At 34.3% G+C, this 14330-nt stretch overlaps 1 pseudogene; it reads left to right on the forward strand.

Annotated features, from left to right (window-relative positions):
* Positions 1-13263: 13263 nt before the first annotated feature.
* LOC149250630 (uncharacterized) lies at positions 13264-14047 on the forward strand (annotated as a pseudogene).
* The last annotated feature ends 283 nt before the right edge of the window (positions 14048-14330 follow it).

The raw sequence follows: 14330 nt of genomic DNA on the forward strand, positions 1-14330 counted from the left end.
GAATATAACTTTAATAATTTCCTTGTATCTTTTCCAACATGCACAATGTTTCTCAAATCAGTGGATGCCTTAGACAAGGTTAAGACCGCCCCACTTATTTGTGAAATGATGGAGAAATTTTTCCAAGGAGTGGGAGAAGAACATGTACAAATTTTCACTGACAATGCAGCTAATTATATGACCTCTGGTAGACCTTTTAAGATTAGGCACCCCACTATATTTTGGACCTCTTGTTGCCCATTGCATAGATTTAATGCTTGAGGGCATTGGTAAGATTCATTGGATACATGAGGTTGTGTACAAGCAAAAATACATAAAAAAATAGATATACGACCACACTACTGTCCTAAACACCATGAGAAAATACACTGAAGGTAAAGAAATTGTTCGACCTATAGTGATTAAATTTGCAACAAATTTCATAACTTTGCAATCTATGGTTAAGAAAAAGGTAAATCTGCAGAGGTTGTTCTTGGGACATGAGTGGATCACATATAAACATTCCAAGGCCCTTGAAGACATTGAAATTGTTGCACTTGTGTTTAATCATGATTTCTGGAAAGATGCCTAAGAGATTATTCCTGTGATGGAGCCCCTTGTTAGAGTTCTTAGGTACTTCAAGTCTTTTAACTTTTTCATTTTTAAAACTGCATTTCAAGCTTCTTTTTATTTTCAATGTTTGACATTTCTTTAAATTTGAAAGATTGAACTTTCAAGATGGTTGATGGTGACAAACCCACTATGGGTTACATTTATGAGGTGATGGATCTCGCAAAGGATGCCATCAAAAGAAGATATGCAAATGAGGATGCAAAGTATATGCCTCTTTGGGACATTATTGATGCATGTTGGGATAGGCAATTGCATTCCCCATTACATGTTGTTGGGTACTTCTTAAACCCACAATATTTTTATGATAAGAGAAAATTTGATGAGGATGGGGAGGTTGGCAGATGAATTATGACATGCATTGAAAGGTGCTTCCCTGATCGAGAATTTCAAGGTCGTGTATTTGCCCAACTACAGGATTATAGGCCGTCAATTAAATTATTTTCCTATACAAGTCCGACACGAGAAAGGTCTAAGATGTTTCCAGGTACCCTTTGAGGCTTGAAGTCTTCATCATTTTATTAAGATTTTTTAAAATTTATTTTGTATGTTAAATTTTTCATTAAATTTTGTTGTCTTTTTAAGTTTTTACTCTTTATTATTTAGTACTTCTACTCACGAAGCCTTGCCACTTGCTAGGTATTTGGTGGAAAATTTTTGGTAGTGATACACTAGATTTGAAGAGATTCACCGTTCGAATCCTAAACCAAGCATGTAGTGCTTCAGGTTGTGAGTGCAACTAGGTCATGTTTGAGAAAATACATTCTAAGAAGCATGACTAATTGGCACAAAAGTTTTTAATGACATTTTATTTGTCCATTACAATCTACAACTTCGCAAGAAGCAAATATTAGGTCAAAGCTTGAATTTGAAGGTTTCATAATCTGATTCTCACTTTAAAGTTTAAAGTTTAAACTTCAAACTTTAATTCACAATTCAATGTCTCATGATAATGACATGTTTGGATCATTCACCTATTGACCTTTAAGAGATAGATTTGCAAACTACAAATTTAGTAGATTGAGTCCAATTAGAGGAGGTTCCTCTTTTAAGCCTGCATGACTTTGAGAAACCTGAGAGTCAAGAAAGCGAAGGGGTGAGAGGAATCACTTCTAGTTATCACTCTTAAGAGTCTTAGACTCTTAGTTGCTATTTTTTTTTCTGACAAGTATGTAGTTTTTTGTAAACTTTTAGAAGCAGATGCTTCTGCTTCTATCTAGTCACTAGTTAGGAGTCAGGACTCAATACTTTGGATCATGTTTGGACTCATAACATATATGAGATACTTATTCATTCATTATATTTTTGACATCTATTGATAGTATTCATTGTTTGGACATGGCTTTACTGAATATCAACAAAAAATGTTTTTTTTTTTTAATTGAATATATGTGTATACTTTTATTTATTGAATTCACCAATATTTTGCAATTTTTTTTCCCTATCTAATTAAAACTCTTCGCTCTTTTGCCTCACCGATTTATTTCTGATTCTGAGTCTGGTGACATTGATACAATTAGTTGGACCAGTGGGGAACTTAATCAATTGTTTCATGCACATAATCATTTATTGTAGAATCTAGTTTATGTACTTACATTTTGCTAGTTTATGCTCAAATTACCATAAATAACTTGCAACAAAAGGGATAAAAATCCAAATATAATCATCGATTATGCATCAACTTTAACAAGTTGCATGAGCCTAATATTTTGAGCTAGAAAGAAAGGGCTAGAATCACAACTTTAATAACTCAAGCTTATCACCTTTGCATTATTGAAAACCACATTTTTGTAATTAGGGAAAATGTTAATAGACCACATAGCTATTTTATAATGTTGACCATTAAAGATAACTCTTCCAACTAAATTTGAATCATAATTTACAAGAATCACAACAACACAATTTCTAGCTCCTACATAATATACATAGGCCTGAATAGACAATGGGTAAGTCATGTAGTCCTGCATAGCATCCTTTTAATAAAGTATGAGAAAATTTTGTATTTTATGTCTATACAAAAAATATATATCTATTTTATGTCTACACAGAAAACATATATGTATGGTGGAGTTAAATAAAATATAGCGTACTTGTTGGAAATGACCAAGGGACGTAACAATAGGATCACCACTAACTAAAGCATGCTTACAAAGCTTTGTGTAATTCCTTCAGATGACTCCATTTTGGCTATCTAATAAGTGTGCCAAAGATAGATTCAAAAGAAATAGGTTATGTTCCAAAGGTCAGAAGCCCTTTCACCATTCATGAGGCTAGAAAATGGAAAGAAAAGGAAAGCATTATGTAAGCCTTGAAGAAATTCACATCATAGCTTATGAACAATAATTCAAATTTTCTACTATTTTTTAATCTTCTCACAATAATTTTTCCATTGCAGTTGCTTTATATTGAGCCCAAGAATAGATAATACCTTATAGCAGAATTTAATTCCCTTTCCAATTAAATAGATAACCTGATAGATTGCCTAATGATGAAAGTCAAATTCTGAAAAAACTTCTCTCAATTTTGCACTAGTGTTCAACAAATCCAAGTGAATATTGTCAAAAAATATATCACATCCAAGATATAACGTATAATATTCATCTATGGGTGCATCATAGTCATAAAAGGTTGCAATGGAAGGCCAACCTACTATACTTCAAAAATTTGTTCCTCCATGGTATTGCAATAGAAATAAATCATAATCGTACATATGAAGGTCACATGCTAGAGTGATCCAATTGTTAATTTGCAAATCCTACCATGTACTAGTTTACAAAAGATACACCCTTCACTATAATGTGAGCAACTACAAAGGCAAAGTCTTCCACAGGTCTATGAGGAGATGCACCTCTAAATTTAGTATACCTAGAAAACCATACACATTGTTTTAGATTACTATTGAATTACATTTACCACTGATTATGAACATTGTTGCATATCTGCATTTTTCAATTTGTTGCAATAAGAAATTTACTGCAGAGCCTAGAATATTCATGATATTAATTTATTGAAGGACGCATTACTAAGATTTCCTTCAACTTCTTCTTCTACACAACATTTCAAATTCAAAATTAATTTAACTATGAAGTAATGGAAGCTCTTATTTCATGAGGTGAAAGAAAGGACAAAATAATCTCTATATTAGCCACACTGGGTTTCCATCCATAATTGTTGGCTTGTAAGGCTATTTATGTACAAAGTTGTCGCAATAGAAACCTTTGCAAGTGTTTATCTATTACAAATATTAAACTAGAAATAAGGTAAAATAGTGGAAGCTCACATATCACTACATGAATTATTAAAAGAAAAGGAAAAACAAAATGCAGGACACTTAAAACCTCACAATCTATTACACAACAACTATTTCTCTTTAAATACACTAAGTAATGATTCATCAAAATAAAAAATGACAACATATTTGCATCTACACTTACTGCTTATTTCAAAATCCCTTAATACAGATTGTAGATGGAAAGCTAACTAGTTTGATATGGTTTTATCTAGTGCAACATTTTCATACAATTTGAAAAGTTCATTCCGAGATAGGGGTCACCAAGTATCTATATGATATATGATCCTCTGAAATTTTTCACTTTTCCCAAAGAGGTTCTAGAGGGCTTAGTTTGACTAATATTTTCACTCAAGGGGTATTGTTAACAATTAAATGGGTTGCCCAGGAAATAAGTAGAAATGCATCTTGTTCATCATCACATTGAAAATTCTCTACCATGTAGATGCAATGCCAAGCCCTTATGGCATGGCATTTAGGACATGGTGTGATTAAAAAATTTAATCACTGCTACACATATTTCTCAAAGGATATTGCATGCCTTACAATTGTATCCAAACAATTGCATTGGGAATACATAGATTACCAGAGCAAATGGAATTTCACTAGATGATCACCTTGGAATTTCCTAAGAGAAGGGGCAAGATGGGTTAATAATTTCCTCTGCTAGAGAATAGTTGGCAAAGAAAGGTCTCACCCATGGGTATAGGGTAAACAACTTTCTTGGAGAACTCTTAAACAATTTAAAATATTCGAAGCTATGGACCAACTTGTTTTCAATACACTTTGTCAGTTGATTCTAATTGACAACTTTTTTGAGCTAAATTTCAATTCTTGTGGGCCTATCTATGAATATTAGAAATGGATTTTAGGAAGCCAATTTTGGACTACAAAACCAAGGAGAAGCTTTATTCCTAGATTTTATTAACTTATTCCATAGAGGAAATGGATTACATGTTGAGATATCTCAAAGATTGCTTTTCCTTTGGGATTGGAGTACTTGGGTGATTGGTACTTCATAACAATTTATGAGTGAGGGGTTACTTTGAATTGCACAAGTTTTACAATTATATGTTGAGTGGTTTATCAAAAACCTAAAAAGTTAACAAAAAAAAGAAAAGATAATGCTCCATTCCACATGAATGCTTTTTATAATCAGTAATAAGGCAAAATATAGCTTATCAAGGAGGAACTCATTGGCTTGATGAAAAATCTAAATTATATTACAATTGCAAAAAATGAGATAACCCCAAAGTCTAGATGATTTATTTTTGAGCTGGTTAATTTCACGACAAAAATATAAATCCATTCTTATTAGGCACCCATGACATCACAATGGATTCGGAGGTTTGCAAGATACATGCATCCTACAAGGACCTTACAATCAGATACAGAGTCCAACTCTTTTTCATTTTCCTTTTTGGAAGTTTACTATTCAAAACATTCATATGTGTTCAAACTTATGTCTTGCCCATAAATATAATAGAAAACCTAAACATATTCTAGAAAATGGAAAATAACAATTGGTCTCTCGACAAGGGAAGCTTATAATTTTTTCAAATAATAATGGTGTAACATGATTTTTTTCATAATATTTATAAAAAAATTATTGATTTATAATTTTTTTATAAAATTATTTTTTATTATAAAATAAAACAGAGGCCCATGGTTTTTATATATTAATTATGCACCCGAGGTTACCTAGCCAACAATAGTAGCCATAACATTGGAACAAAAATGGAAATCCCTAGTAGTGACTATATCCTTCTCAACTCCCCAAATTTCTTCTTCAATTTTTGAGGTGGTTTGCATACATAAAAGGTGAGCCAAGGACTAAGATTCATCTAAGGCCCTTGAGCTCCCATATGTAGCACAACCACTAGTGCCTCTATGCGAGTGAGAATATTATTAAGACACAGAGATGATATGTCATGTAGTTAGAGGAGAGTTGTGGGAAATATAACCTATAATAAATGACCAAAAATATTAACCACCAGAAAAACAAACCCACAACGCTGATAAAGAAAGGACCTTCATTGCACCCTCTCTACCAACCCTTCCCAAACCTTTCAAAACTAGGGTATGACCCAATAGCAAGAAACAACCAAGAAAATTATCTCCACCTTACGGTTAAGAAGCCAATAAAAATACCATCACTAGCCATGTACCACTAGACAAAGTGGTCAAGACCACCAACGTGAGGACACTACTGCTCACCTGGTGTAATAAAGGAGACCACCAATAATCCCATAGAAAAATGAAATCACCTTCCAAAGAAGACAACATTGAGGAGTGTGTCATTAAACTAATGAACCTAACCCTTCCTATCACTAACCACCAAAGAGAGTAAAATCAATTCCACTTGGAAATAATCAACACACAAAAACCTAGAATATTTTGATATAGGGAAAGAAAATATAGGCATAATGTGCTTGTGGTATGGAGTCTTGTTCCTTTGCTCAACTTGATTTTTAGTAAATCTTAGCACTTCTAGAGAGCCCATCAACATAAATAAATCCCAACCACCTAAACACAAAAAGGACAGTTAATCAAATAAATAAATCCAACATTAACATATAGAAGTTCCTAAACTAAAACACCACTGTAATCATGAAACTACACTAAATGTAGGTTTTAACCCTATACAATAACTACCTACAAACATATTCTTAAAACATAAAATATATAATGGTGAGAACATAAAACAAATACACAGAGATTTTCCCCTCGATCCCAAAATTGGGACTACCAGATTGATTTTTCATTATTTTCCTTTCAATGTTACAATACATATATATACATATTCCTAATAATTCATAAACCCAATCCATTAACCTTGTATTAGAACATAACCATAGTTCCCTTGAATAGATCTAGAAAATACCATGGGAAGAAACCATCATGCCCAAAACCATGTGCAAAACCCATGCACAAAACCATGGGTAGTTCTACGCACCATCTTTGGATCTGCCCCCAATCCTTGGGTCTGAATATATATATACGTATATATATATATATATATATATATATATATATATATATATATATATATATATATAGATAGATAGATAGATAGATAGATAGATAGATAGATAGATATATGACCCAAATCTCCATCACCCGGCAAGGCAGGCTCAAATGAGCCTTCGGCCAGCCTTGAGCCTTCGGCCAGCCTTGAACCTTCGGCCAACTTTCAGCCAGCCTTGATGGTGCCCCATCACCCCACCTTCCAACCAAACATCCCTCAGCCCTCCAAGAAACTTTTATCTTTTATAGAGGATGTAGACTTCAGCACAGCAATCTCTCACAGTGCATCCTAAAGATGGGCCAATAGCCTTCGGCCTGCCTGCCCTCCAACCTTCCACATCTGACAGTGCCTCCTAAAGATTGGCATCATATATTAAATGGATCAAAAACTCCTGACCAAGAAAATTGATTCCTGACAACGGACACGGTACTCCTTCAAATAGCTAAAACCAACAGGGTGGCAGGGACACCAGACACTTTTATACAATTATGGATACTCACCTAAGAATCCAGCTGTCAGTTTTACTGACTACAACATGGGACTTTGTACCTACCCTAACAGAGCATAGGGTGGCCCCCTATCCTTGGGTATATATATATATATATATATATATATATATATATATATATATATATATATATATATATATATATATATATATATCTATGACTAAGCTCTCATGTGATCCCCTATGTGGAAAAGAAAACAACAAGTGAGAGAATGTGTGCGACTAGCCATGGAAACAATATAACACAAACCCAACATTCTCCCACTTGTTGTTTTCTTTTCTACACTGGGGGTCACATGATAAATTATTCATTGGTCTAGCCTTTATATTCCCATCGTTTCTCTACACCAAGAAAACTTCTCAACACTCACAGACTTCGTCAAACACATCTACAACATTCTTTAAAGTGCCCACGTTTACCAACAAAACCTTTTTCCCTCAACCATATCCCTCACAAAGTGAAATTGAAAATCAATGTGATTTTTATTTGAATGATAAGTAGGGTTTTTTGCCAAGAAAAATGCACTCTGGTGTCATGGTCTATCCTTATAGCTTACTATACTAACCCCATAGCTTGCAGGAGTGGCTACCATGTATTCTACCTCTGTAGTTGAAAGTTCCACTATAGGCTGTCTCTTTCTTATCCAACTGACTACTCCTCTAAATAGGTTAAACACATAGCCACTTGTAGATCTTCTCTGATCTAGATCTTCAACCTAGTTTGCATCAACAAAGCCATGGATGTCCAAAAATATGTCTAATCTTGGTCTTCCTTAATAGGACATACCATAATCACTATTGCCATGAAAATACCTAAAAACCTGCTTCAATGTTGTCCAATGCTCCTTCCCTGGTTTTTACATAAACTTGCTCAATACTCCCACTACATGTGAAATGTATGTTCTAGTACAGACCATTTCATACGTCAGGTCACCGACTGCACTTGTGTATGGAACACGAGACATGTCCTCTTCTTCTTCTTGTGTCTTGGGAAATTGCTCAACAAATAAATTTACATCTACAGGAATAGGAACCATCACCGATTTACTATCCTACATATTAAACCTCTCTAGTATTTTCTTGACATACTTCCTTTGGTTTAACCAGATCTTCCTCTTTTCTTGACCTCATTTATTTGCCATGCCCAAAATATAGTTTGTAGCACCAATATCCTTGATATTTAATTTGGAGGACAATTGGGTCTTCAATTCCTGGATAATTTCTTTGTCATTTCCAATCAGCAACATATCATCCACATACAAGACAAAATAAATAACATGGTCAGCAATTAATTTAAAATACACATAGTGTTCCTCTTTTCTTTTGGTGAAGCCAAGTCCTCATAGATATGTATCAAATTTCTGATACTACATCCTTGGTGACTGTTTTAACCCATATAAAGACTTTTTTCACCTACATACCAGTTATTTCTTACCCTTAATTACAAAGCCTTTATGTTTCTTCATGTAGATCTCTTCTTACATATCCCCATGAAGAAATATTGTGTTCATATCCATCTATTCTACCTCAAAATCAAAAGCAACAACAATACATAAAAATAATCTAATAGAAGCTAACTTGGCATCAGCAGAAAAATATCACCAAAATCCTTTCCTGACACTTGGGAATAACCTTTTTCTACCAACCGAGCTTTGTATTTCTCTACCTTGCCTTTTGAATTCATCTTCTTCTTGAACACCCATTTGCTTCCAATGGGTTTCCTTCCAGCCAACAACTCCACCAAATCCCAAGCCTCATTTTTGTCCAAATATTCCATTTCATCAATCATGACCTATTTTCATAGTTTTCCATCCTTTGAATCTACTGCCTCCTTGAAATTTTTGGGGTAATCATCAATAATAGATAGAATTTTTTTTGAAAAGAAATCAAATGGACTGTACCTTTCTGATTGCCTTCTCCCTCGGACTAATATTCGCAAAGATGGAGTTTGTGACACTTCCTATTTTGATTCCTATTCTATTGTAGAGTTTGATTCTTCCTCCTTTAGATTAAATGTTATCTTCTTGGGTTCCTCTGGTAGGACTTCAAGTTTAATAACATATTTCACCTCTCTAAACACCACATCTCAGTTATACACAACCTTCCTTGTTTGTGGGTTCTAAATATTATAACCTTTTAAACCATCCTCATACTCAATAAAGATTCACCTTTAAGATTTACAATCCATCTTGGTTGTTTTCTCCTTTAGAACATGTACATATGCATCACAACTAAATACCTTCAGATGTGAAAGAGTGGGTTTCTTACTAGTCCATAGCTCATGTGGAGTCTAATCCTCCAACATCAATGAAGGTGATATGTTAACTAGGTAACATGCAGTCTCCACTAACTCTGCCAGAATTCTTGTCCTAATTGGGTGCCACTGAGCATGCTTATTTCCTTTTCCATCAATGTCATGTTCATTCTTTCTGCAACTCCATTTTGCTGAGGTGTGTATGGAGTAGTATTTTGTCATGCTATACCACACTTTTTATAGAACTCTTCAACTTCCTCCTTGCAGAGCTCTCCACCATTATCTATCCTCAACACCTTGACCTTCTTCTTTGTCTGATTTTCCATCAGTCTAGCCTTAAATTCTTTAAACCTCTCAAATACTTCATATTTCTTCCTGAGGAAATATATCCATGTATTCCTTGAGAAGTCATCTATAAAAGAGGCATAGTACATAGGCTTACCTGGTGATGGAACCGATGTAGGTACAAACACATCACTGTGCATAATCTCTAATATACCTTTCTCCCTCTTAGTACCAGAGGGAAAAATCACCTGATTCTCATTCCCATATACAAAATGTTCACAGAAATCGAAATCCAGAGAGAGATTAGACATACCTTATACCATATTATTACCATTCAGTATTAAAAGGCCCTTCTCTCCAATATGTCCAAGCCTTTGGTGCTATAACATGGTATTTTCTGCAGAGACCAGTAGTTGTCTACTCTACTCTCAAGAACCACAGAACTATTGCTCCCATCAATAATAGTGCTACCCATAATATTGTACATAGTTCGAATTTGAACTCCCTAGATCAATACCAGTGCTTCTTGAACCATCTTGTAGGTATCTTTCTTGAAGACTGTTTTTACACTTGCATCATCCATCTGGCTTATAGAAATTAGATTTCGGGCCAACACAGGAATATGCAGAACACCAGGAAGTGTTCTAATCCTTCCACCTTGCAATTTAAGCTTGAATTTTTTACGTCCAATGATTCTAGACTTCCTATCATCCCCTAAGAAGACATCAGCAACATCATATTTCTCATACTCACAGAACCACTCCCTATGGGGGGTGAAGTGAAAGCATGCATCTGAGTCAATCAACCATGCCTCATGATCTACATGTGTACTTGAAGAAGAATCCAAGTACACATCCACGCCTTCTTTTGAGGTGGTTTTCACCTCTGCCGAGGAAGCATCATTAGATCCCATTCCTTTCTCAAGAGATTTAGATCTACAGTCTTTTTTGTAGTGCCCTTCCTTTTTGCATTTCCAACATACCTTTATATGTTTTCTTGGAGATTCATATCTCCCTCTAGATTTATATCTCCATCGATATTTAGATCTCCCACTCAAGAACTTATTTTTGTTTCTATTTTGGGACCATCCTCATACAAACAATGCATCTCCATTTTGGATCACCATATCACCAAATCACTTATTGGGGAAGGTGGAAACCACCTCCCTCCTCACTTTAGCTTGATATGATTCTAGCTATTTTACCCTCTCTCCTTCCTTCCTAATCACCGTATTCAAGAGGAATGTAAAACACACCTTTAAACAAAATAAAATGCATAAAATAGATCATTGTACAAAGCTACATTTAGAAAATCTATTAGACCCCTTTATTAGTCCCGTTGAAGGGAAAGGCTATTGCAATCTCTATATTGACTATGGAAATTAGATTTTGATGAGGATATTCTAGATTTAGTGTTTGTTCATGTCTGTAGGCTTGTGAAACTCCATAAGCCATGTGAGGTAGTGGGTAGATCAGAATGGGTGGGTATTCTAGATTTAGTGTCTATTGAGATTTGTAGGGTTTTGAAGCTCCACAAGTTAGGTTAGGTAGTGGAAAGGTCAAAATGGATGAAAACTCAGAATGGATGGAGGAAGCATGTCTTCCTTGGAAGAATTGTAAGGAAAATATAACGAGACTTTGATATAGACAAGGTTTGAAGCAGTTGGGTACTAAATGACACTTAATGGATTTCCTTCAGGAAAACATTTGTTTATGTTGTCCCATCTTTCGGGTGAAGGATTTAATTTGAAAGAAATAATACAAATGTCCCTACATTATTCCAATGTTCATTGGTCACAGTGTGTGTCAACGTCATTTTCATTAAAGCCTACAAGTTCAACAAAACAAGCTTTATGGTGTATAAATTCAATATTCACAAGGCTTTTTTGAGAGGGTGAATAGGTTCAAAGCCTTTAACCAATTATCACAATCACCATATGAAGCTCCATTCAAAAAGCACAATACAGCTTCAAGATTCCCATGAAAAATGAATTTTTTTGACGAACATCTTGAAATATTCAAAGCAATGTAAGTTCTTTCAAGATAATTTCCAATTGGAATAACAACTATCCCAATCGTAAGCTCTAAATCTATTTATGAGATCGAGGTTCGTCATTTCATCCACATTTTTCCATTGTCTAAAGTATTGAATAAATACCCATTACCATACTAGAAATGGACTTGTTCACCAATTGTTGTCATTCAAGTGATGCCATAATGGCTACAAAATAGTACACTACACAGAGAATGCCCTGAATATCTCGTAGAGATTTTTGGAATGAATTTTGAAGATGAATGAGGATGTAAATAAAAGCACTAGCTTTGCATGTAGTGTTTTTCATATGCAGTATGCATACCTATTTGAAGTGTGTGCCTTAATAAAAATTGATGTGCATAAGACAAAAAGGGTAAGATGTATAGGTAAAACTAAAAATGTCATGGAAATTAATATGCATAGGATGGAAAAAAATATGGGAAGGACCAAAAAAAAAGTTTTTTTTTTAGTATAATAAAATTACTGGAACTCAATCAAAATATTCATATCAATATCTTAGACCTAAATATTTTTAAACAAAAGGTTTAGAAATTGAACAAGTAGACCACCTGAGTCGAATCACTGGCATAATTTCTATGACCCCCACTATAAATGCTAAGTCTTAAGAGCCTATGAGAGTGAAAGGAATTTGAAAAAAATGGGTTGTAGGACAAATACAAGCCCAACGATTCTTAAAGAGGGTTTATGCAGTGTTCTAAGTGTCACAACAACTTGTGAATGGTGCAAAAATTGGAGAAATTGAGGACGAAAGTGTGTCAGAAGTGATACCAAACACCACATACTTTTCTGTAAATTACCCCCATTATCCTTATTCCATTTCACAAGCTATTGAAACCCTCAATGGTACCAAAGGAATTTCTAAGGCATGGTCTTCAGATACCAGTTATATTATACTTAGATTTCACCCAGAAGAACCTTATTCTCATCTTGCATTTAGGGAGATTTGCCACTGTAACTATTTGTTATTATGTATATCAAAGAGAAAAATCATATAAGATGTGCTTGCTTCTTGTTCAAAAACCACCTTTTCTTCTTGCAAGATAAATGGAATGTCTATTGATGGAGGGGCTGATACACTGACCCTTAGATTAGAGACATTTCTTCCATAGAGTTCAAAGGAATAGGTTACTTTAGTGATCGAGGGAATGGGTTCCTCACAAATTAAAATGGAAACAAATGAGGAGCTAAGAGTTGATATAGTTGCAAGAGTTGATTAGGCATACACGTTTGATGGAATGGTAGACTATCAATATGTATTGGCTAGTCATGTTGATTTTTTTCAGCAAAAAGAAAAGAAAAAAATGCATTTATCCGTGTTTTGATAAAGATATTATTATTGACATAGAGAAAGATGATTTGATGATGCTTAAACCACCCCTTTTTTCCTTGAAAGAAATTCCAGATAAATTAGTGTTAAGGCCTTCTAATAATGTAAAAGAAAAGTAGAAATAAAATAAAATCATGCAACAACAATGGGAGATGGATATCACCCCTTGCTTTCACCTTGACTTCAAGATAGAATAATTTCCACAAATGATTAGTTGGGAAATCAAGCTCATAAATATTTCAAATGACTGGATTTTGTAGACAACTATATCTAAATTGTTCGAGGAGAGACCAATCTGGCCAAAACACACCTTGTAGGATTGTTTGGTAGATGATGGTCTAAAGCTTACATATGATCAATTGAAAAGGATTCTTTTTATAACAATACAATACTTTGGTTGTAGTCCATATCACACTTTGTGGATTAGGAATAGATATGATACTAGAAAGGACCCAGATTCATGCATGTATCAATGAATTGATTTTCACATACCTAAGTCGCTGAGGGATTGTGAATGTGAAAACTCAAAAGATGAAAATATGTCTTAGAAGGATATAAGCACCTTCAAAGTTGTTCCCCGTAAAAAGATATCCTCATTGCAGCTTTATGACTTGCAAGATGAGTACATTTGAAAACAAACCAGAAAGTCTACAAAATGTACTACCTGTAGGGGAGAAGACCAAGGTTGTTGATGGATTATCAAAGGAAGGGAAAAACAACCTACTGGGAGATTGACATTCTAAAAAAAAAATTATGACTCATTACAAAGATTTGGGAAAATTCCTATTGCATAGCTTTGGTTTTTTTAGATGTACTTCGATAAATCAGTAGAATGTTTTCTTTAGTATTACACAGGGGGTGAAAGAAACTTTTCTAACAGGACAGACTAAGTTTATGTGGAAACCCAATTTTTGAACAATACAAACTAAGAGAGACCGAGCACTACATCATTAAGCAAAACAATTAGCATATCTT

Source organism: Pinus tabuliformis, chromosome 7 (genome assembly GCF_031772625.1).
Source record: "Pinus tabuliformis cultivar Carrire ecotype Pingquan chromosome 7, CPIR1, whole genome shotgun sequence".
Classification (NCBI taxonomy): Eukaryota; Viridiplantae; Streptophyta; class Pinopsida; order Pinales; family Pinaceae; genus Pinus; species Pinus tabuliformis.